At 43.3% G+C, this 23,237-nt stretch overlaps 1 long non-coding RNA gene across 1 annotated transcript; it reads left to right on the forward strand.

Annotated features, from left to right (window-relative positions):
- The first annotated feature begins 385 nt into the window (after positions 1-385).
- Positions 386-22,965, forward strand: LOC121549361. Its single transcript, XR_005996803.2, has 3 exons — positions 386-450; positions 21,328-21,408; positions 22,895-22,965. It is a non-coding gene; the product is annotated as an uncharacterized LOC121549361 (long non-coding RNA).
- Positions 22,966-23,237: the final 272 nt, after the last annotated feature.

Below are 23,237 nucleotides of genomic sequence, written 5' to 3' on the forward strand. Positions count from 1 at the left end.
TATTAGGTTGGGATAATGAGAATCCTTGATACGTTATGTTGCATTAGTCTAGAGCAGTGTTTCTTAATCCTGGTCCTGGGGACCCAAAGGGATGAGTTTTTTTTAAAGCCTTAGTACTACACACCTGATTAAAATGATCCAAGCTTGATGACCATTTGAATCAGCTTTGTAGTGCTAGGGTAAAAACTCAAATGTGCATCCCTTTGGGTCCTAAGGACCAGGATTAAGAAACACTGCTCTAGATCAGTGCTTCCCAACTCCAGTCCCACAGTACACCCAACAGTACATCTTTTTATTGAAGCCCCGGACAAACACACCTGATTCAACTTTTCAACTAATCATCAAGCCTTCAATGAGTTGAATCAGGTGTGTTAGTCCGGGGTTACAACAACAACGTGTGCTCTTGGGGGTACTGGAGGAGGAAAACACTGATCTAGATGACTGATAAATGTGAGTAAGGCTAGGTTGGTTATATGATTTGGTCATACTCTGTAGGCACATTGTTCATTGCTGCCAGTGGAGGAGTATGCTGTTTCTATTTCCTGAATACCTCTCTTGCTCTGAATCAGTCATCCTCTAATTCCTGCATGTTCTCTGCAACCATCTGGCTAAGATATGCAGCAGGCTGCACTGAGCAGGTCAAGGCATCACATCTGTGGGGTTATGTCTAATTTTTCTTACACTCGTATTCCAGTGTAGATTTGGAAGCTGGGCTGTCTATTTCATTAGGTTGGTTATTGTCTAACTGAGCCGATGCTCTTGTCTTTCATTACTGTAGGATTAGGAGGCTTTGTTGACATTGGGCTTTGTGACAGCCTTCTCCTTGTGTGGGTTACTATGTGGCAGAACTGGGTTCAAATTTGATTTGTTTTCTTTCAAACACTTTAGCTGTGCTCGATTGAGCTCGCCTGGCACAATGGAACCCAATGGAATTGTTCCAATAGTGCAAACCCTGCTTATTCGGGACTCCAAGCAGGCTTAACCTAACGCTGAGAGGGAACAAATGCTATTTAACGCACAGGCCAGATGCTGTGTGGGGAAGCCCATCAACAGGCTTCTGTTGAGTCTGTCTGTTCCCAACTGAGGCTCCTCTGCTTGGGGTTAGGCTGGACGTATTACCCTGGGGTTAGGCTGGACGTATTACCCTGGGGTTAGGCTGGACGTATTACCCTGGGGTTAGGCTGGACGTATTACCCTGGGGTTAGGCTGGACGTATTACCCTGGGGTTAGGCTGGACGTATTACCCTGGGGTTAGGCTGGACGTATTACCCTGGGGTTAGGCTGGACGTATTACACATCATGAATCACTCCCTTGGTTGTTGACAAAAACAGACTAAAAACAGCTCAGGCTGCAGCAGATATATCCATATTAATAACCATATCCAATTCAGACCTGACTTTTCTGGGGATTCTGTCCTGTAATAATGAGGGAGCAGGAACTCAGTAGCCCACAGCAACGGGGACTGGAGCAGAGGAGTGGATTTAAACAGGGCTTTATAGTCTCAGGATTTGTCTTCAGATTATATATATATATATATATATATACAGTGGGGAGAACAAGTATTTGATACACTGCCGATTTTGCAGGTTTTCCTACTTACAAAGCATGTAGAGGTCTGTAATTTTTATCATAGGTACACTTCAACTGTGAGAGACGGAATCTAAAACAAAAATCTAGAAAATCACATTATATGATTTTTAAATAATTAATTTGCATCTTATTGCATGACATAAGTATTTGATCACCTACCAACCAGTAAGAATTCCGTCTCTCACAGACCTGTTAGTTTTTCTTTAAGAAGCCCTCCTATTCTCCACTCATTACCTGTATTAACTGCACCTGTTTGAACTCGTTACCTGTATAAAAGACACCTGTCTACACATTCAATCAAACAGACTCCAACCTCTCCACAATGGCCAAGACCAGAGAGCTGTGTAAGGACATCAGGGATAAAATTGTAGACCTGCACAAGGCTGGGATGGGCTACAGGACAATAGGCAAGCAGCTTGGTGAGAAGGCAACAACTGTTGGCGCAATTATTAGAAATTGGAAGGAGTTCAAGATGACGGTCAATCAGCCTCGGTCTGGGGCTCAATGCAAGATCTCACCTCGTGGGGCATCAATGATCATGAGGAAGGTGAGGGATCAGCCCAGAACTACACGGCAGGACCTGGTCAATGACCTGAAGAGAGCTGGGACCACAGTCTCAAAGAAAACCATTAGTAACACACTACGCCGTCATGGATTAAAATCCTGCAGCGCACGCAAGTTCCCCCTGCTCAAGCTAGCGCATGTCCAGGCCCATCTGAAGTTTGCCAATGACCATCTGGATGATCCAGAGGAGGAATGGGAGAAGGTCATGTGGTCTGATGAGACAAAAATTGAGCTTTTTGGTCTAAACTCCACTCACCGTGTTTGGAGGAAGAAGAAGGATGAGTACAACCCCAATAACACCATCCCAACCGTGAAGCATGGCGGTGGAAACATCATTCTTTGGGAATGCTTTTCTGCAAAGGGGACAGGACGACTGCACCGTATTGAGGGGAGGATGGATGGGGCCATGTATCGTGAGATCTTGGCCAACAACCCTCAGTAAGAGCATTGAAGATGGGTCGTGGCTGGGTCTTCCAGCATGACAACGACCCGAAACACACAGCCAGGGCAACTAAGGAGTGGCTCCGTAAAAAGCATCTCAAGGTCCTGGAGTGGCCTAGCCAGTCTCCAGACCTGAACGCAATAGAAAATCTTTGGAGGGAGCTGAAAGTCCGTATTGCCCAGCGACAGCCCCGAAACCTGAAGGATCTGGAGAAGGTATGGAGGAGTGGGCCAAAATCCCTGCTGCAATGTGTGCAAACCTGATCAAGACCTACAGGAAACGTATGATCTCTGTAATTGCAAACAAAGGTTTCTGTACCAAATATTAAGTTCTGCTTTTCTGATGGATCAAATACTTATGTAATGCAATAAAATGCAAATTAATTACTTAAAAATCATACAATGTGATTTTCTGGATTTTTGTTTTAGATTCCGTCTCTCACAGTTGAAGTGTACCTATGATAAAAATTACAGACCTCTACATGCTTTGTAAGTAGGAAAACCTGCAAAATCGGCAGTGTATCAAATACTTGTTCTCCCCACTGTGTGTGTATATATATATATATATATATATATATATATATATATATATATATATATATATATATATATACACACACACAGTTGAAGTCAGAAGTTTACATACACCTTAGCCAAATACATTTAAACTCTGTTTTTCACAATTCCTGACATTTAATCCTAGTAAAAATTCCCTGTTTTAGGTCAGTTAGGATCACCACTTTATTTTAAGAATGTGAAATGTCAGAAGAGAATGATTTATTTCAGCTTTTTATTTATTTCATCACATTCCCAGTGGGTCAGAAGTTCACATACACTCAATTGGTATTTGGTAGCATTGCCTTTAAATTGATTAACTTGGGTCAAACGTTTCGGGTAGCTTCCCACAATAAGTTGGGTGAATTTTGGCCCATTCCTCCTGACAGAGCTGGTACAACTGAGTCAGGTTTGTAGGCCTCCTTGCTCGCACACGCTTTTTCAGTTCTGCCCACAACTTTTCTATAGGATTGAGGTCAGGGCTTTGTGATGGCCACTCCATTACCTTGACTTTGTTGTCCTTAAGCCATTTTGCCACAACTTTGGAAGTATGCTTGGGGTCATTGTCCATTTGGAAGACCCATTTGCGACCAAGCTTTAACTTCCTGACTGATGTCTTGGGATGTTGCTTCAATATATCCACATAATTTTCCTTCCTCATGATGCCATCTATTTTGTGAAGTGCACTAGTCCCTCCTGCAGCAAAGCACCCCCACAGCATGATGCTGCCACCCCCGTGCTTCACGGTTGGGATGGTGTTCTTCGGCTTGCAAGCTACTGCCTTTTTCCTCCAAACATAACAATGTTCATTATGGCCAAATAGTTATATTTTTGTTTCATCAGACCAGAGGACATTTCTTGAAAAAGTACGATCTTTGTCCCCATGTGCAGTTGCAAACCGTAGTCTTGCTTTTTTATGGAGGTTTTGGAGCAGTGGCTTCTTCCTTGCTGAGCGGCCTTTCAGGTTATGTCGATATAGGACTCGTTTTACTGTGGATATAGATACTTTTGTACCTGTTTCCTCCAGCATCGTCACAAGGTCCTTTGCTGTTGTTCTGGGATTGATTTGCACTTTTCGCACCAAAGTACGTTCATCTCTAAGAGACAGAACGCATCTCCTTCCTGAGCAGTATGGCGGCCGCGTCGTCCATTGGTGTTTATACTTGCGTACTATTGTTTGTTCAGATGAACGTGGTACCTTCAGGTATTTGGAAATTGCTCCCAAGGATGAACCAGACTTGTGGAGGTCTACAAATTTGGCTGATTTCTTTTGATTTTCCCATGATGTCAAGCAAAGAGGCACTGAGTTTGAAGGTAGGCCTTGAAATACATCCACAGGTACACCTCCAATTGACTCAAATGATGTCAATTAGCCTATCAGAAGCTTCTAAAGACATTACATAATTTTCTGGAATTTTTCCAAGCTGTTTAAAGACACAGTCAACTTAGTGTATGCAAACTTCTGACACAGTGAATTATAAGTAAAATAATCTGTCTGTAAACAATTGTTGGAAAAATTACTTGTGTCATGCACAAAGTAGATGTCCTAACTGACTTGCCAAAACCATAGTTTGTTGACAAGAAATTTGTGGAGTGGTTGAAAAATTAGTTTTAATGACTCCAACCTAAGTGTATGTAAACTTCCGACTTCAACTGTGTGTGTGTGTGTGTATATATATATATATATATAGATGTCATTAAGTAAGGTGCCTCCTGTCCTTGGATGATAATCAAAAAGCAAAGTAACCGCAAACTAATACCACAGAATAAGAATTACTCCCCTGAATCTCCAGCACATTGTCTGTACATTATAAAACCACCATTGGATTTTAAATTGATTCATAGGCCCAGTAAAGATCTGAAAAGAGCGGGATTGTATATGAAAGGGATTAGACTGTATATTTCTCATCCGCTACGCTGAGGGAAGATGTACACCCAAGGTTGTAGAGACAACAAGCTGCAACAACTTTCACAGCTCTAAAAATATGTTTATGATGATGTGCCAGACATCTGCGTATTGTTACCAAGGCAACTGGAGCCTGGTCGTCTGGCAGTCATTGTGTTTTTGTGGCTCAGTGCCTCCACAGAATGGTGGTGGCCAGATAGACACAAGCTCCTCAGCAAACCTCTTGAGATCATGTGCAACTGAAGCTCAAGTGTGCCAGTCCACTAGATGCAGAATTTGCATTGGAAACACTTAGGGATAAAATGAATGGTGTCTTATGAGTCCAACCATAGATGATGTATATGTCTAAAAGAAAAGTCTATATGTGAGTATGTTAATGTATAATTAACACACACTGTGTACAAAACATGAAGAACACCTTCCTAATATTGAGTTGCACTCCCTGTTGCCCTCAGAACAGCCTCAATTTGTCGGGGCACGGACTATACAAGGTGTCGAATGCGTTCCACAGGGATGATGGCCCATGCTGACTCCTATGCTTCCCACAGTTGTGTCAAGTTGTCTGGATGTCCTTTGGGTGGTGGACCATTCTTGATACACACAGGAAACTGTTGAGCATGAAAAACCCAGCAGCGTTGCAGTTCTTGACACACTCAAACCGGTGCGCCTGGCACCTACTACCATACCCCGTTTAAAGGCACTTAAATATTTTGTCTTGCCCATTCACTCTCTCAAGGCTTAAAAATCCTTATTTAACCTCTACGGGACGGTTGAGTTAACGTGTGCTAATGTGATTAGCATGACTGTTGTAAGTAACAGCAAACTTTCCAGGACATAGACATGTCTTATGGGCAGAAAGCTTAGAATTTTGTTAATCTAACTGCACTGTCCAATTTACAGTAGCTATTACAGTGAAAAAATACCATGCTATTGTTTGAGAACAACAAAAAACGTATCACGGCAACTGGTTTGATACATTCAACTCTGAAGGTAAATAATGTACTTACGTTCAGTAATCTGATTTGTCATCCTAAGGGTTCCAGAGATAAAATGTAGCATAGTTTTGTTTGATAAAATCCATTTTTATATTAAAATGTAGGAACTGGGTTCTACAGTTTGAACCCCTGCTGTCTCTGGCTCCACACCCACCCCGCCCGGCCATCTAGATGTGTGAAAGTTAGTGTATAAGCTAATGATCCATCATGTATGACATTTCTGGGTGTGTGGAAACTTACATTTTGTATTAGCATATGATTTTTGTATGTTCTCCATAGTTATGTACTTAAAAATGTATCAATTGATGAATTCGGCACATTTGGGCGGAATTGATTCAAAATAGTCCAGTATTGCAATGCTTCACTTGCGCCTAAACTGCAATATTATATTGTGGCCTTTCTCTTGCATTTCAAAGATGATGGAACAAAAAAATAAATAGAAAACGCATGTTTTTTTGTTTGTATTATTTTTTACCAGATCTAATGTGTTATATTCTCCTACATTAATATCACATTTCCACAAACTTCAAAGTGTTTCCTTTCAAATGATATCAATAATATGCATATCCTTGCTTCAGGTCCTGAGCTACAGGCAGTTAGATTTGGGTATGTCATTTTAGTCGAAAATGGGGAAAAAAAGGGTACAATCCTTTTAACCTGTTTCCTCCCCTTCAGATTTTTACATTTTAGTCATTTAGCAGACGCTCTTATCCAGAGCGACTTACAGTTAGTGAGTGCATACATTTTCATACTGGTCCCCAGTGGGAATCGAACCCACAACCCTGGCGTTGCAAGCGCCATGCTCTACCAACTGAGAAACACGGGACCATATACACTGATTGGAGTGGATTTATCAGGTGACATCAGTAAGGGATCATAGTTTTCACTTGGATCAACAACCTGCAAAATCGGCAGTGTATCAAATACTTGTTCTCCCCACTGTATATGTACACACTGTACTTCTCCATTATATACTTCTCCATTATTTAGACAGCATATGCTGCCCACTAGTGCTTACAGAGTGCTATAGCACAGGTTATAAAAAAATAGGATTAACCTGGTCAGTCTATGTCATGGAAACAGTTTCTAATGTTTGTACACTCAACTTACCTGGTAAAATAAGGGTAAAATAAATATAAATACATTTGTGGTATCTAGCTCTATTTTCTTAAATACTTTTTTCTTTACATAGTTGAATGTGCTGACAACAAAATCACACAAAAATGATCAATGGAAATCAAATGTATCAACCCATGGAGGTCTGGATTTGGAGTCACCCTCAAAATTAAAGTGGAAAACCACACTACAGGCTGATCCAACTTCGATGTAATGTCCTTAAAACAAGTCAAAATGAGGCTCAGTAGTGTGTGTGGCCTCCACGTGCCTGTATGACCTCCCTACGACGCCTGGGCATGCTCCTGATGAGGTGGCGGATGGTCTCCTGAGGGATCTCCTCCCAGACCTGGACTAAAGCATCCGCCAACTCCTGGACAGTCTGTGGTGCAACGTGGCGTTGGTGGATGGAGCGAGACATGATGTCCCAGATGTGTTCAATTGGATTCAGGTCTGGGGAACGGGCGGCCCATAGCATCAATGCCTTCCTCTTGCAGGAACTGCTGACACACTCCAGCCACATGAGGTCTAGTATTGTCTTGCATTAGGAGGAACCCAGGGCCAACCGCACCAGCATATGGTCTCACAAGGGGTCTGAGGATCTCATCTCGGTACCTAATGGCAGTCAGGCTACCTATGGAGGGCTGTGCGGCCCCCCAAAGAAATGCCACTCCACACCATGACTGACCCACCGCCAAACGGGTCATGCTGGAGGATGTTGCAGGCAGCAGAACGTTCTCCACGGCGTCTCCAGACTCTGTCACGTCTGTCACATGTGCTCAGTGTGAACCTGCTTTCATCTGTGAAGAGCACAGGGCGCCAGTGGCGAATTTGCCAATCTTGGTGTTCTCTGGCAAATGCCAAACGTCCTGCACGGTGTTGGGCTGTAAGCACAACCCCCACCTGTGGACGTCAGGCCCTCATACCACCCTCATGGAGTCTGTTTCTGACCGTTTGAGCAGACACATGCACATTTGTGGCCTGCTGGAGGTCATTTTGCAGGGCTCTGGCAGTGCTCCTCCTGCTCCTCCTTGCACAAAGGCGGGGGGTAGCAGTCCTGCTGCTGGGTTGTTGCCCTCCTACGGCCTCCTCCACGTCTCCTGATGTACTGGCCTGTCTCCTGGTAGCGCCTCCATGCTCTGGACACTACGCTGACAGACACAGCAAACCTTCTTGCCACAGCTCGCATTGATGTGCCATCCTGGATGAGCTGCACTACCTGAGCCACTTGTGTGGGTTGTAGACTCCGTCTCATGCTACCACTAGAGTGAAAGCACCGCCAGCATTCAAAAGTGACCAAAACATCAGCCAGGAAGCATAGGAACTGAGAAGTGGTCTGTGGTCACCACCTGCAAAACCAGTCCTTTATTGGGGGTGTCTTGCTAATTGTCTAATTTTCACCTGTTGTCTATTCCATTTGCACAACAGCATGTGAAATGTATTGTCAATCAGTGTTGCTTCCTAAGTGGACAGTTTGATTTCACAGAAGTGTGATTGACTTGGAGTTACATTGTGTTGTTTAAGTGTTCCCTTTATTTTTTTGAGCAGTGTGTGTGTGTGTGTGTGTGTGTGTGATATATATATATATATATATAACTCCAGATGTGCCAAAGCCTGATTGGCTAGATTGCCCTGAGGTGGTATGTGACATCAGAGCTATGAATGCAAGGGAATACAGAGGACCTGTGGAAGTCTAGTTCAAGTTATTTAGATACCTGGTCATGATCAAACCATTGATTATAACACCACAATAAATATATACCATTATGCTGTCCTTAGAGAAAGTCATGAAAATAAGTTACATTAGTTATGATTTTTTTGTGATTTGAGTCAGAATTTAAACAGATATTATGTAGTGAGTCCCTATGTGTATTGGCCTTTCAAATGCCAATAAGGAATATCTCCCTGTTTTCCTTTGTGCAATTTCAGAAACGTGTAAACGGTAAGTAGTCTGAATATGATCCTTTATAGCATATTGTTATTTTATTGACCCTTTTTTTTTTTTTTTGGGGGGGGGGGTCTATTTGTATTCAAGCTTTACAAAATATACATCAATGTAAGTACAAAGATTTTACCATATCCCAACCACCCCACCCCACAACACATCCACCCTCCCCTCAACCCCCCCAGTCCCTTCCCTACCTCTCCGCCCTACCTCAGTCCACCCACCTCGATTCCCTCCCAACCACCCCACCCCACAACACATCCACCCTCCCCCAACCCCCCAGTCCCTTCCCTACCTCTCCGCCCTACCTCAGTCCACCCACCTCGATTCCCTCCCAACCACCCCACCCCACAACACATCCACCCTCCCCCCAACCCCCCAGTCCCTTCCCTACCTCTCCGCCCCTACCTCAGTCCACCCCACAACACATCCACCCTCCCCCAACCCCCCAGTCCCTTCCCTACCTCAGTCCACCCACCTCGATCCCCTCCCAACCACCCCACACCCTCCCTCAGTTCGCTCCTAGAAAACAAAGATATCACAACAAATCAACAAACAAAGAAGAATACAGGACAAAAAGTATTTCTCACACACAACTCAATACAGATTCAAGATACAAAAACAGAAATAAGTAAATAAATTATTAGTAAACCTTAGACAAACTTGCTTGGACTGGATAGCATTATATTGATGACTGTACCAATTATGTGATTTTTTTACTTCTTCTTTTTTTTAGTCGTTTTAGCAGACGCTCTTATCCAGAGCAATTTACAGTTAGTGAGTGCATACATTTTTCATACTGGCCCCCCGTGGGAATCGAACCCACAACCCTGGCTTTGCAAGTGCCATGCTCTACCAACTGAGCTACTGGGAATTCTTCCTAGGAAACCTTAAAGCATCTCATCAGAGGGGAGCCTCTACAAGGTACTGAAGTATGATTATAAATGGTTGCCATGTTCTAACAAATGTATCATTGGAACCCCTAAGAGAATACTTAATGTTCTCAAGCTTTAGGAAACACATTACATTGTTGAGCCATTGAGAAGTAGAGGGGGGCTGAGCAGACTTCCACTGGAAAATAATGATACGTCAAGCTAATAAGGATGTAAAAGCAACAATATCGGCATGTTTGGGGTCCAAGGAGACTTCTGGAATACCAAAAACAGCTATCAAGGGACATGGCTGCAGGGTAATTTCAAGCACCTCAGATAAACATTTAAAAATAGAATCCCAGTAATTTTGTAGTTTATAGCATTGAATGAACATGTGACTAAGGTCACATGGTGAGACATGACATCTATCACACTCATAATTTACATTTGGATATATTTCAGACAATCTGGATTTGGAAAATGCACTCTATGTAAAACCTTAAATTGTATGAGACCAAGACGAGTAATAATAATATAATAATATGCCATTTAGCAGACGCTTTTATCCAGAGCGACTTACAGTCATGCGTGCATACATTTTTTTTTGTGTGTGTGGATGGGTGGTCCCGGGGATCGAACCCACTACCTTGGCGTTACAAGCGCCGTGCTCTATCAGCTGAGCTACAGAGGACCAAGATGTAGTAGAGAGTACATCCCACCACTCGCTACATCCCACCACTCGCTACATCCCACACATTTCCCGTTCCCAAGCAGATTTAGTTTTGTTGGTGGAGTGCTTGTCCAATGACATAATACACAGATCTGAGAAATGACTGCTTTATGTTGAGGTAATATAGTCAATATGCCATCCCAGGGTTGGCAAGGGGGTGGAGCAGGGAAGGCAGAACATTGGAAGGAGACACGATGCCTAATTTGAAGGTAACGGAAAGAGTGAGATGGCGAGTATTTAGAGGCCAGGATGGGAAAATATAGAATAAAATCAATTTACATATAAGTCTTGGAAGGACTTAATACCGTTCCTTGTCCAGTAAAATAAAGCATGATCTATTAGGGAAGCAGGGAATAAGTTATTATTATCAATAGGATCCATAGTAGATGCAGAGGAGAATTTAAAATGCAGTCGAAACTGGTACCAAATCTTAAGTGTGGAAAGCGCTACAGAATTGCCAGTATAGAGAGTGGGGCATGCTGGGAGAGGAGCTGAGTAAAGAAAGAAGAGAAGCAGAAATACAAGAATGTGCCTCTAGGTGGCACCATTGGGTGTCTGGAGTATGGAACCAGAATGGCAATTTCTGAAAGTTGGCTGCCCAGTAACAGTATAAAAAGAAAGGATAGAAGTAAACCGGTTACAGGGTTATTTACAGTGAGGGGGAAAAAGGATTTGATCCCCTGCTGATTTTGAACATTTTCCCACTGACAAAGACATGATCAGTCTATAATTTTAATGGTAGGTTTATTTGTCCCAAACAGTTTGAGCTTCTACTTCTAAAAATCCACCTTTCCAGAAATAAGTCTCTCATTGTTGCCGCTTGCTACAGACCCCCCTCAGCCCCCAGCTGTGCCCTGGACACCATATGTGAATTGATTGCCCCCCATTTATCCTCTGAGTTTGTACTGCTTGGTGACCTAAATTGGGATATGCTTAATACCCCAGCCATCCTACAATCCAAGCTAGATGCCCTCAACCTCACGCAAATTATCAACGAACCTACCAGGTACAACCCTAAATCCTTAAACATGGGTACCCTCATAGATATCATCCTGACTAACATACCCTCTAAATACACCTCAGCTGTCTTCAACCAGGATCTCAGCGATCACTGCCTTATTGCCTGCGTCCGTAACGGGTCTGCGGTCAAACGACCACCCCTCATCACTGTCAAACGCTCCCTAAAACACTTTAGCGAGGAGGCCTTCCTAATTGACCTGGCCCAGGTATCCTGGATGGATATAGATCTCATTCCGTCAGTAGAGGATGCCTGGTTGTTCCTTAAAAGTAATTTCCTCTCAATCTTAAATAAACATGCCCCATTCAAAAATACAGAACTAAGAACCGATATAGCCCCTGGTTCTCCTCAGACTTGACTGCCCTTGACCAGCACAAAAACATCCTGTGGCGTACAGCATTAGCATCAAATAGCCCCCCGCGATATGCAACTTTTCAGGGAAGTTAGGAACCAATATACACAAGCAGTCAGGAAAGCAAAGGCTAACTTTTTCAAACAGAAATTTGCATCCTGTAGCACTAACTCCAAAAAGATTTGGGACACTGTAAAGTCCATGGAGATTAAGAGCACTTCCTCCCAGCTGCCCACTGCACTGAGGCTAGGAAACACTATCACCACCGATAAATCTACAATCATCGAGAATTTCAACAAGCATTTTGCTACAGCTGGCCATGCTTTCCATCTGGCTACCACTAACCCGGCCACCAATTCTGCACCCTCTGCTGCAACTTGCCCATGCCCCCCCCGCTTCTCCTTCACACAAATTCAGACAGCTGATGTTTTGAAAGCGCTGCAAAATCTGGACCCCTACAAATCAGCTGGGCTAGACAATCTGGACCCTTTCTTTCTAAAACTAGCCGCCGAAATTGTCGCAACCCCTATTACTAGTCTGTTCAACCTCTCTTTCATAACGTCTGAGATCCCCAGAGATTGGAAAGCTGCCGCGGTCATCCCCCTCTTCAAAGGGGGTGACACTCTAGATCCAAACTGCTACAGACCTATATCCATCCTGCCCTGCCTTTCGAAAGTATTCGAAAGCCAAGTTAACAAACAGGTCATCGACCATTTCGAATACCACCGTACCTTCTCCGCTATGCAATCCGGTTTCCGAGCTGGTCACGGGTGCACTTCAGCCACGCTCAAGGTCCTAAACGATATTATAACCACGATTGATAATAGACAGTACTGTGCAGCCGTCTTCATCGACCTGGCCAAGGCTTTCGACTCTGTCAACCACCGCATTCTTATTGGCAGACTAAATAGCCTTGGTTTCTCAAATGACTGCCTCGCCTGGTTCACCAACTACTTCTCAGATAGAGTTCAGTGTGTCAAATCGGAGGGCCTGTTGTCTGGACCTATGGCAGTCTCTATGGGGGTGCCACAGGGTTCAATTCTTGGGCCAACACTTTTCTCCGTGTATATCAATGATGTCGCTCTTGCTGCTGGTGACTCTCAGATCCACCTCTACGCAGACGACACCATTTTGTATACATCTGGCCCTTCATTGGACACTGTGTTAACAAACCTCCAAACGAGCTTCAATGCCATACAACAATCCTTCAGTAGCCTTCAACTGCTCTTAAACACTAGTAAATCTAAATGCATGCTTTTCAATCGAACGCTGCTAGCACCCGCCCACCCCACTAGAATCACCACTCTCAACGGGTCTGACCTAGAGTATGTGGACAACTACAAATATCTAGGTGTCTGGTTAGACTGTAAACTCAACTTCCAGACTCACATAAAGAATCTCCAATCCAAAGTTAAATCTAGAATCGGCTTCCTATTTCGCAACAAAGCCTCCTTCACTCATGCTGCCAAACATGCCCTCGTAAAACTGACTATCCTACCGATCCTTGACTTCGGCGATGTCATTTACAAAATAGCCTCCAACACTCTACTCAGCAAATTGGATGTAGTCTATCACAGTGCCATCCGTTTTGTCTCCAAAGCCCCATACACTACCCACCACTGTGACCTGTACGCTCTTGTTGGCTGGTCCTCACTACATGTTCGTCGTCAAACCCACTGGCTCCAGGCCATCTATAAATCACTGCTAGGCAAATCCCCGCCTTATCTTAGCTCATTGGTCACCATAGCAGCACCCACCCGTAGTCTGCGCTCCAGCAGGTATATCTCACTGGTCATTTCCAAAGCCAACACCTCCTTTGGCCGCCATTCCTTCCAGTTCTCTGCTGCCAATGACTGGAACGAATTGCAAAAATCTCTGAAGCTGGAGACTCTTATCTCCCTCAATAACTTTAAGCATCAGTTGTCAGAGCACCTTACCGATCACTGCACCTGTACACAGCCCATCTGAAATTAGCCCACCCAACTACCTCATCCCTATATTGTTATTTATTTTGCTCTTTTGCACCCCAGTATCTCTATTTGCACATCATCTCTTGCACATCTAGCATTCCAGTGTTAATACTATTGTAATTATTCTGCACTATAGCCTATTTATTGCCTTACCTCCATAACTTGCTACATTTGCACACACTGTATATATATTTTCTGTTGTATTTCTGACTTTGTTTTTTTTACCCCATATGTAACTCTGTGTTGTTTTTATTGCACTACTTTGCTTTATCTTGGCCAGGTCGCAGTTGTAAATGAGAACCTGTTCTCAACTGGCTTACCTGGTTAAATAAAGGTGAAATAAAAAAATAAAATAAAACAGTGAGAGACAATAACAACAAAGAAATCCAGAAAAACTGATGTAAAAAATGTTATAAATTGATTTGCATTTTAATGAGGGAAATAAGTATTTGACCCCTCTGCAAAACATGACTTAGTAATTGGTGGCAAAACCCTTGTTGGCAATCAGATGTCAGACGTTTCTTGTAGTTGGCCACCAGGTTTGCACACATCTCAGGAGGGATTTTGTCCCACTCCTCTTTGCAGATCTTCTCCAAGTCATTAAGGTTTCGAGCCTGACGTTTGGTAACTCGAACCTTCAGCTCCCTCCACAGATTTTCTATGGGATTAAGGTCTGGAGACTGGCTAGGCCACTCCAGGACCTTAATGTGCTTCTTCTTGAGCCACTCCTTTGTTGCCTTGGCCGTGTGTTTTGGGTCATTGTCATGCTGGAATACCCATCCACGACCCATTTTCAATGCCCTGGCTGAGGGAAGGAGGTTCTCACCCAAGATTTGACGGTACATGGCGCCGTCCATCGTCCCTTTGATGCGGTGAAGTTGTCCTGTCCCCTTAGCAGAAAAACACCCCCAAAGCATAATGTTTCCACCTCCATGTTTTAACGGTGGGGATGGTGTTCTTGGGGTCATAGGCAGCATTCCTCCTCCTCCAAACACGGCGAGTTGAGTTGATGCCAAAGAGCTAGATTTTGGTCTCATCTGACCACAACACTTTCACCCAGTTCTCCTCTGAATCATTCAGATGTTCATTGGCAAACTTCAGACGGGCCTGTATATGTGCTTTCTTGAGCAGGGGGCCTTGCGGGCGCTGCAGGATTTCAGTCCTTCACGGCGTAGTGTGTTACCAATTGTTGTGTTGGTGACTATGGTCCCAGCTGCCTTGAGATCATTGACAAGATCCTCCCGTGTAGTTCTGGGCTGATTCCTCACCGTTCTCATGATCATTGCAACACCACGAGGTGAGCTCTTGCATGGAGCCCCAGGCAGAGGGACATTGACAGTTATTTTGTGTTTCTTCCATTTGCGAATAATCGCACCAACTGTTGTCACCTTCTCTCCAAGCTGCTTGGCGATGGTCTTGTAGCCCATTCCAGCCTTGTGTAGGTCTACAATTTTGTCCCTGACATCCTTGGAGAGCTGACATAAGTATTGACATGACATAAGTATTTGATCACCTACCAACCAGTAAGAATTCCGGCTCTCACAGACCTGTTAGTTTTTCTTTAAGAAGCCCTCCTGTTCTCCACTCATTACCTGTATTAACTGCACCTGTTTGAACTCGTTACCTGTATAAAAGACACCTGTCCACACACTCAATCAAACAGACTCCAACCTCTCCACAATGGCCAAGACCAGAGAGCTGTGTAAGGACATCAGGGATAAAATTGTAGACCTGCACAAGGCTGGGATGGGCTACAGGACAATAGGCAAGCAGCTTGGTGAGAAGGCAACAACTGTTGGCGCAATTATTAGAAAATGGAAGAAGTTCAAGATGACGGTCAATCACCCTCAGTCTGGGGCTCCATGCAAGATCTCACCTCGTGGGGCATCAATGATCATGAGGAAGGTGAGGGATCAGCCCAGAACTACACGGCAGGACCTGGTCAATGACCTGAAGAGAGCTGGGACCACAGTCTCAAAGAAAACCATTAGTAACACAATACGCCGTCATGGATTAAAATCCTGCAGCGCACGCAAGGTCCCCCTGCTAAAGCCGGCACATGTCCAGGCCCGTCTGAAGTTTGCCAATGACCATCCGGATGATCCAGAGGAGGAATGGGAGAAGGTCATGTGGTCTGATGAGACAAAAATAGAGCTTTTTGGTCTAAACTCCACTCGCCGTGTTTGGAGGAAGAAGAAAGATGAGTACAACTCCAAGAACACCATCCCAACCGTGAAGCATGGAGGTGGAAACATCATTCTTTGGGGATGCTTTTCTGCAAAGGGGACAGGACGACTGCACCGTATTGAGGGGAGGATGGATGGGGCCATGTATCGTGAGATCTTGGCCAACAACCTCTTTCCCTCAATAAGAGCATTGAAGATGGGTTGTGGCTGGGTCTTCCAGCATGACAACGACCCGAAACACACAGCCAGGGCAACTAAGGAGTGTAAGAAGCATCTCAAGGTCCTGGAGTGGCCTAACCAGTCTCCAGACCTGAACCCAATAGAACATTTAAGGATCTGGAGAAGGTCTGTATGGAGGAGTGGGCCAAAATCCCTGCTGCAGTGTCTGCAAACCTAGTCAAGACCTACAGGAAACGTATGATGTCTGTAATTGCAAACAAAGGTTTCTGTACCAAATATTAAGTTCTGCTTTTCTGATGTGTCAAATACTTATGTCATGCAATAAAATGCAAATTAATTACTTAAAAATCATACAATGTGATTTTCTGGATTTTTGTTTTAGATTCCGTCTCTCACAGTTGAAGTGTACCTATGATAAAAATTACAGACCTCTACATGCTTTGTAAGTAGGAAAACCTGCAAAATCGGCAGTGTATCAAATACTTGTTCTCCCCACTGTGTGTACATCTGGCCCTTCATTGGACACTGTTAACAAACCTCCAAACAAGCTTCAATGCCATACAACACTCCTTCCGTGGCCTACAACTGCTCTTAAATGCTAGTAAAACTAAATGCATGCTCTTCAATCGAACGCTGCTCGCACCCGCCCACCCGACTAGAATCACTACTCTCCGCAGGTCTGTCTTAGAATATGGACAACTACAAATACCTAGGTGTCTGGTTAGACAGTAAGCATCTCCAATTCAAAGTTAAATCTAGATTCAGCTTCGTATTTTGCAACAAAGCCTCCTTCACTCATGCTGCTAAACATGTCCTCGTAAAACGGACAATCCTACCGATCCTTGACTTCGGCGATGTCATTTACAAAATAGCTTCCAACACTCTACTCAGCAAATTGGATGTAGTCTATCACAGTGCCATCCGTTTTGTCACCAAAGCCCCATATACTACCCACCATTGTGACCTGTACACTCTTGTTGGCTTGCCCTCACTACATATTCGTTGCCAAACCCACTGGCTCCAGGTCATCTATAAATCACTTCTAGGCAAATCCCGTCTTATCTTAGCTCATTGGTCACCATAGCAACACCCAACCGTAGTCTGCGCTCCAGCAGGTATATCTCACTGATCATCCCCAAAGCCAACACCTCCTTTGGCTGCCATTCCTTCCAGTTCTCTGCTGCAAATGACTGGAACGAACTGCAAAAACCTCTGAAGCTGGAGACACTTATCTCCCTCACTAACTTTAAGCATCAGTTGTCAGAGCAGTTTACCGATCACTGCACCTTGTACACAACCCATCTGTAATTAGCCCACTACCTCATCCCCATATTGTTATTTACATTGTTATTTATTTTGCTCATTTGCACCCCAGTATCTCTATTTGCACATTATCTTCTGCACATCTATCACTCCAGTGTTAATACTAAATTGTAAATATTTTGCACTATGGCCTATTTTATTGCCTTACCTCCATAACTTAATACATTTGCACACACTGTATATAGATTTTCTATTGTGTTATTGACTGTACGTTTTGTTTTTGTTTATTCCATATGTAACTGTTGTTTTTATCGCACTGCTTTGCTTTATCTTGGCCAGGTCGCAGTTGTAAATGAGAACTTGTTCTCAACTGGCTTACCTGGTTAAATAAAGGTGAAATAAATAAATAAAAATACATATTTTTTCCTGTCCAACAGCGCCACAATGTGGCCAAACTCAGCCATACTTTACAGTTAAACTAGACTTAAATCCTTGAGCATCTGTGCCAAATTTCACAGATCAAGAGACACAAAAATTTGCCCGATATAGCGCCAACCTGTGGTCGATATGAAGGCGATTGCATATGTTGAGTCTTGACAGTGTTTGCAACGTGTACTAAGTTTTATTACAATACAAATATCTGTGACCGATGTACAGTGGGGGAAAAAAAGTATTTAGTCAGCCACCAATTGTGCAAGTTCTCCCACTTAAAAAGATGAGAGAGACCTGTAATTTTCATCATAGGTACACGTCAACTATGACAGACAAATTGAGAGAAAAAAATCCAGAAAATCACATTGTAGGTTTTTTATGAATTTATTTGCAAATTATGGTGGAAAATAAGTATTTGGTCACCTACAAACAAGCAAGATTTCTGGCTCTCACAGACCTGTAACTTCTTCTTTAAGAGGCTCCTCTGTCCTCCACTCGTTACCTGTATTAATGGCACCTGTTTGAACTTGTTATCAGTATAAAAGACACCTGTCCACAACCTCAAACAGTCACACTCCAAACTCCACTATGGCCAAGACCAAAGAGCTGTCAAAGGACACCAGAAACAAAATTGTAGACCTGCACCAGGCTGGGAAGACTGAATCTGCAATAGGTAAGCAGCTTGGTTTGAAGAAATCAACTGTGGGAGCAATTATTAGGAAATGGAAGACATACAAGACCACTGATAATCTCCCTCGATCTGGGGCTCCACGCAAGATCTCACAAAATGATCACAAGAACGGTGATCAAAAATCCCAGAACCACACGGGGGGACCTAGTGAATGACTTGCAGAGAGCTGGGACCAAAGTAACAAAGCCTACCATCAGGAACACACTACGCCGCCAGGGACTCAAATCCTACAGTGCCAGACGTGTCCCCCTGCTTAAGCCAGTACATGTCCAGGCCCGTCTGAAGTTTGCTAGAGTGCATTTGGATGATCAGGAAGAGGATTGGGAGAATGTCATATGGTCAGATGAAACCAAAATAGAACTTTTTGGTAAAACCTCAACTCGTCGCGTTTGGAGGACAAAGAATGCTGAGTTGCATCCAAAGAACACCATACCTACTGTGAAGCATGGGGGTGAAAACATCATGCTTTGGGGCTGTTTTTCTGCAAAGGGACCAGGACGACTGATCCGTGTAAAGGAAAGAATGAATGGGGCCATGTATTGTGAGATTTTGAGTGAAAGCCTCCTTCCATCAGCAAGGTCATTGAAGATGAAACGTGGCTGGATCTTTCAGCATGACAATGATCCCAAACATACCGCCCGGGCAACGAAGGAGTGGCTTCGTAAGAAGCATTTCAAGGTCCTGGAGTGGCCTAGCCAGTCTCCAGATCTCAACCCCATAGAACATCTTTGGAGGGAGTTGAAAGTCCGTGTTGCCCAGCGACAGCCCCAAAACATCACTGCTCTAGAGGAGATCTGCATGGAGGAATGGGCCAAAATACCAGCAACAGTGTGTGAAAACCTTGTGAAGACTTACAGAAAACGTTTGACCTGTGTCATTGCCAACAAAGGGTATATAACAAAGTATTGAGAAACTTTTGTTATTGACCAAATACTTATTTTCCACCATAATTTGCAAATAAATTCATAAAAAATCCTACAATGTGATTTTCTGGATTTTTTTTCTTCTCATGTTGTCTGTCATAGTTGACGTGTACCTATGATGAAAATTACAGGCCTCTCTCATCTTTTTAAGTGGGAGAACTTGCACAATTGGTGGCTGACTAAATACTTTTTTACCCCACTGTATAGGCATTTCTGTGCGAGACCATGCCCAAATGAATGTTTATTGGTCACTAGCGGTCATGTTGTTTGACATACTAGCCTGGACAACAGTGCGTTGAGGGACCTTGGTCTATAGATGCCATATATCAAGTTTCGTGCAGATCGGTAATTAGTTGTCAGAGGAGTAGCGTTTTAAGTGTTTTTACAAAATGCAAAATGGTTGAAAATGCATCATGGTGGATTTTATGGGTCCTTGAGGCAAATTTGTTCATTGTGAGGAGAGGGACATACATACCAAAACAGGACTGTAGCTCAAACGGGATGAGGGGCGTGAGCTTTTAAAGTTAGCATTTTCAGTCACTTGTTATAGTCCCACCATGCAGCCAATTGGCATGGCATTGCATGAGAGGGTGTGGCCCATGGCCCTTTACCATCATGTCAAGTTGGGGCATCCTAGGGCTTACCACCTCACGAGAATTTGACATGTTATTTTCGTTGGGGGAAGAACCATGTATAATAATGATGAATGCCAACAAATACAATAGGGTTTCACCGGCTTCGCTGCTGAACCCCTAATGACAAATCCAATAGCCATGAAGCACAGTGATCCCCAATAATGTGGTTATTATTATTTCCAGACCTAAATTATCTCCAATGAAAGCATCATGGCAAAATCTTCCAACGTCATTATTTGTCCATTATAATGCGTTAATGGCCAGTGTGTCACCCCAAGGGGCATAGAAAGAGGTTAGTATCTTCTTGGTTAGCATGTGAAGACCTAATAATTGGCATATTGATGGACAGCTCCGCATCCTCACCATTATTTTAACATATGCAAACTTCCACAGTGTTCTTAGTAGCTCAGTACATTATCATACAATGAGCAGTGGATGCCATTCTATGTCTATGGGGTGTCGTGCTTCTTTAATGTAGATAGATTTGTTTGAGTTAAACATTATTCCGCCCTGATTAGAGGTGGTTTAAATGGCTTGGTTATCCCTCAAAATGATACGCAGGCCCAAGCATGCATGGTAATCTGTGCCAATTTCTTTTAGACCTCTTTAATTTAATATTTTATAGTCCCCTGTAGCTCAGTTGGTAGAGCATGGCGCTTGCAATGCCAGGGTTGTGGGTTCGCTTCCCACGGGGGGCCAGTATGAAAAATGTATGCACTCACTAACTGTAAGTCGCTCTGGATAAGATCGTCTGCTAAATGACGTAAATGTAAATGTTTAAGGCCATGTTTGATGGCTGCCATTGGCAGTGCCAGTGTGCCCATTTTACAGTGGCCCGACTGACCCTGTGCAGAACATGTCCATCTGTCTGGGAGTCAACGAGGGCATGCAGTGGCAAACCTGCCTTCAGGACGACGAAGGAGAAAGACCTTTCTGGTAATTACTCTGTGACATCCTTTAAACAGCTTCCAGCCAACTCTGAGAACAGTGAGATGTTTCTGAAGGTTCATTGAGTTTGGAGCATGCTTCATGGATTGCATCAGAGAGTGAGTACCACATATTTGCTGTTTATGCTCATACAAATTCTCATTTTTGGAGTAACATTCACTTTGAAGGGGAAAAATTAGAGAATTTAGGCTAACATATAAATGTATTGTTATGACATTGAGATGTGTGTGCATTTTATCGAATGAGGACAATGTTTTGGTTGGGTTCATAGAGGGGAATATTGTAGCCAGAAATATTGCGAGCACAGTGTGGTCTGAGACAAGCTCATTGTTGGTGTAAGCAAAGTGCTCCATATATCAATGTTAGGAGCTGCCATAATAAATACTGGTCTGTGTCAACAGTGCACATAGACTACTGAGAAATAGAGCTCTGTTTACTCAAACACGGCATGGATTAATTTATATCATCACAGTGTAGTGGACAGCATTTTGATACATACAAAAGTTATGAAAGTAGTTATGAAAATTTGCGATATGAGTTGATAGGCTATTTAAATAGACATATTTTGTAAATTCATGCATTGAGTCCCTATGTGTGTCTTGACCTTTCAAATGCCAATAAGAAACAGTGCCTTGTTTTCCTTTGTGCAATTAATGTGTAAACGCTAAATAGTCTGAATATGATCCTTTATAGCATAGTTGTTATTTTTACAGATTTTATTTTGTTCATTTCATGAGTGTGTTTCAATGTAGTCTTTAGTGCAATCTGTGGTAACATGCTGACCTCTGGTGGCTGCCTTCTGAACTGCCATCAGATCCAAGTCCATCTCCACTCATCGACGTACTCTGGGTTGACATCAGGGTCATGCTAAGTGGTGCATACTGTAGCATAACATTTTGCAACAGAAGACAAATATCTGTATTCTTATTGGACAAGTTCAGGTAGTACAGCTCCGTTCCACTCTACTTCAACATGTTTTTTTTACCTACTGAACACAACCCAGTTTATAACCCAATACAACTACAAGGCCTGAGGGAGCTCATTGTATTAATGTGTTGTATCCATAACAGTCTAATTGATAAACCCATAGCTGTGAAGCACAGTGAGCCCCAATAATGTGGTTGTTATTATTTCCAGGCCTGCGTTATCTCTAATGACCGCATCATGGCAGACTCTTCCAACATCATTATCTGTATATTATAATACGTTAATGGCCATTGTGTTGCCCCAAGGGGCATAGAAAGAGGTTAGTATCTTCCTGGTTAGCATGTGAAGATCATAAGCGCCTAATCATAGGCTCCTCACCATTATTGTAACATAGAACACTGTGGAAGCTTGCTTATCTGAGTAGCTCAGTACATTATCATACACTGAGCAGTGGATGCCATTCTATGTCTATGGGGTGTCGTGCTTCTTTAATGTAAATACATTTGTTTGAGTTAAACATTATTCCGCCCTGATTAGAGGTGGTTTAAATGGCTTGGTTATCCCTCAAAATGATACGCAGGCCCAAGCATGCATGGTAATCTGTGCCAATTTCTAATAGACCTCTGTATGACCATGTTTAATGGCTGCCATTGGCAGCGCCACTGTGCCCATTTTACAGTGGCCCGACTGACCCTGTGCAGAACATGTCCATCTGTCTGGGAGCCAACGAGGGCATGCAGTAGCAAACCTGCCTGCAGGAAGACGAAGGAGAAAGACCTTTCTGGTAATTACTCCGTGACATCCTTTAAACAGCTTCCAGCCAACTCTGAGGACAGTGAGATGTTTCTGAAGGTTCATTGAATTTGCAGCATGCTTCATGGATTGCATTAGCTAGTGAGGGGAATACAGTTACACTTTATTTGGATAGTCTGGATAGTCCATCTGTAGATGATCTACAGATGGTCATACTATCAACACACTATCTGTTGATAAGCAACTG

The sequence above is a fragment of the Coregonus clupeaformis genome, chromosome 33 (assembly GCF_020615455.1).
Source record: "Coregonus clupeaformis isolate EN_2021a chromosome 33, ASM2061545v1, whole genome shotgun sequence".
Lineage (NCBI taxonomy): Eukaryota > Metazoa > Chordata > Actinopteri > Salmoniformes > Salmonidae > Coregonus > Coregonus clupeaformis.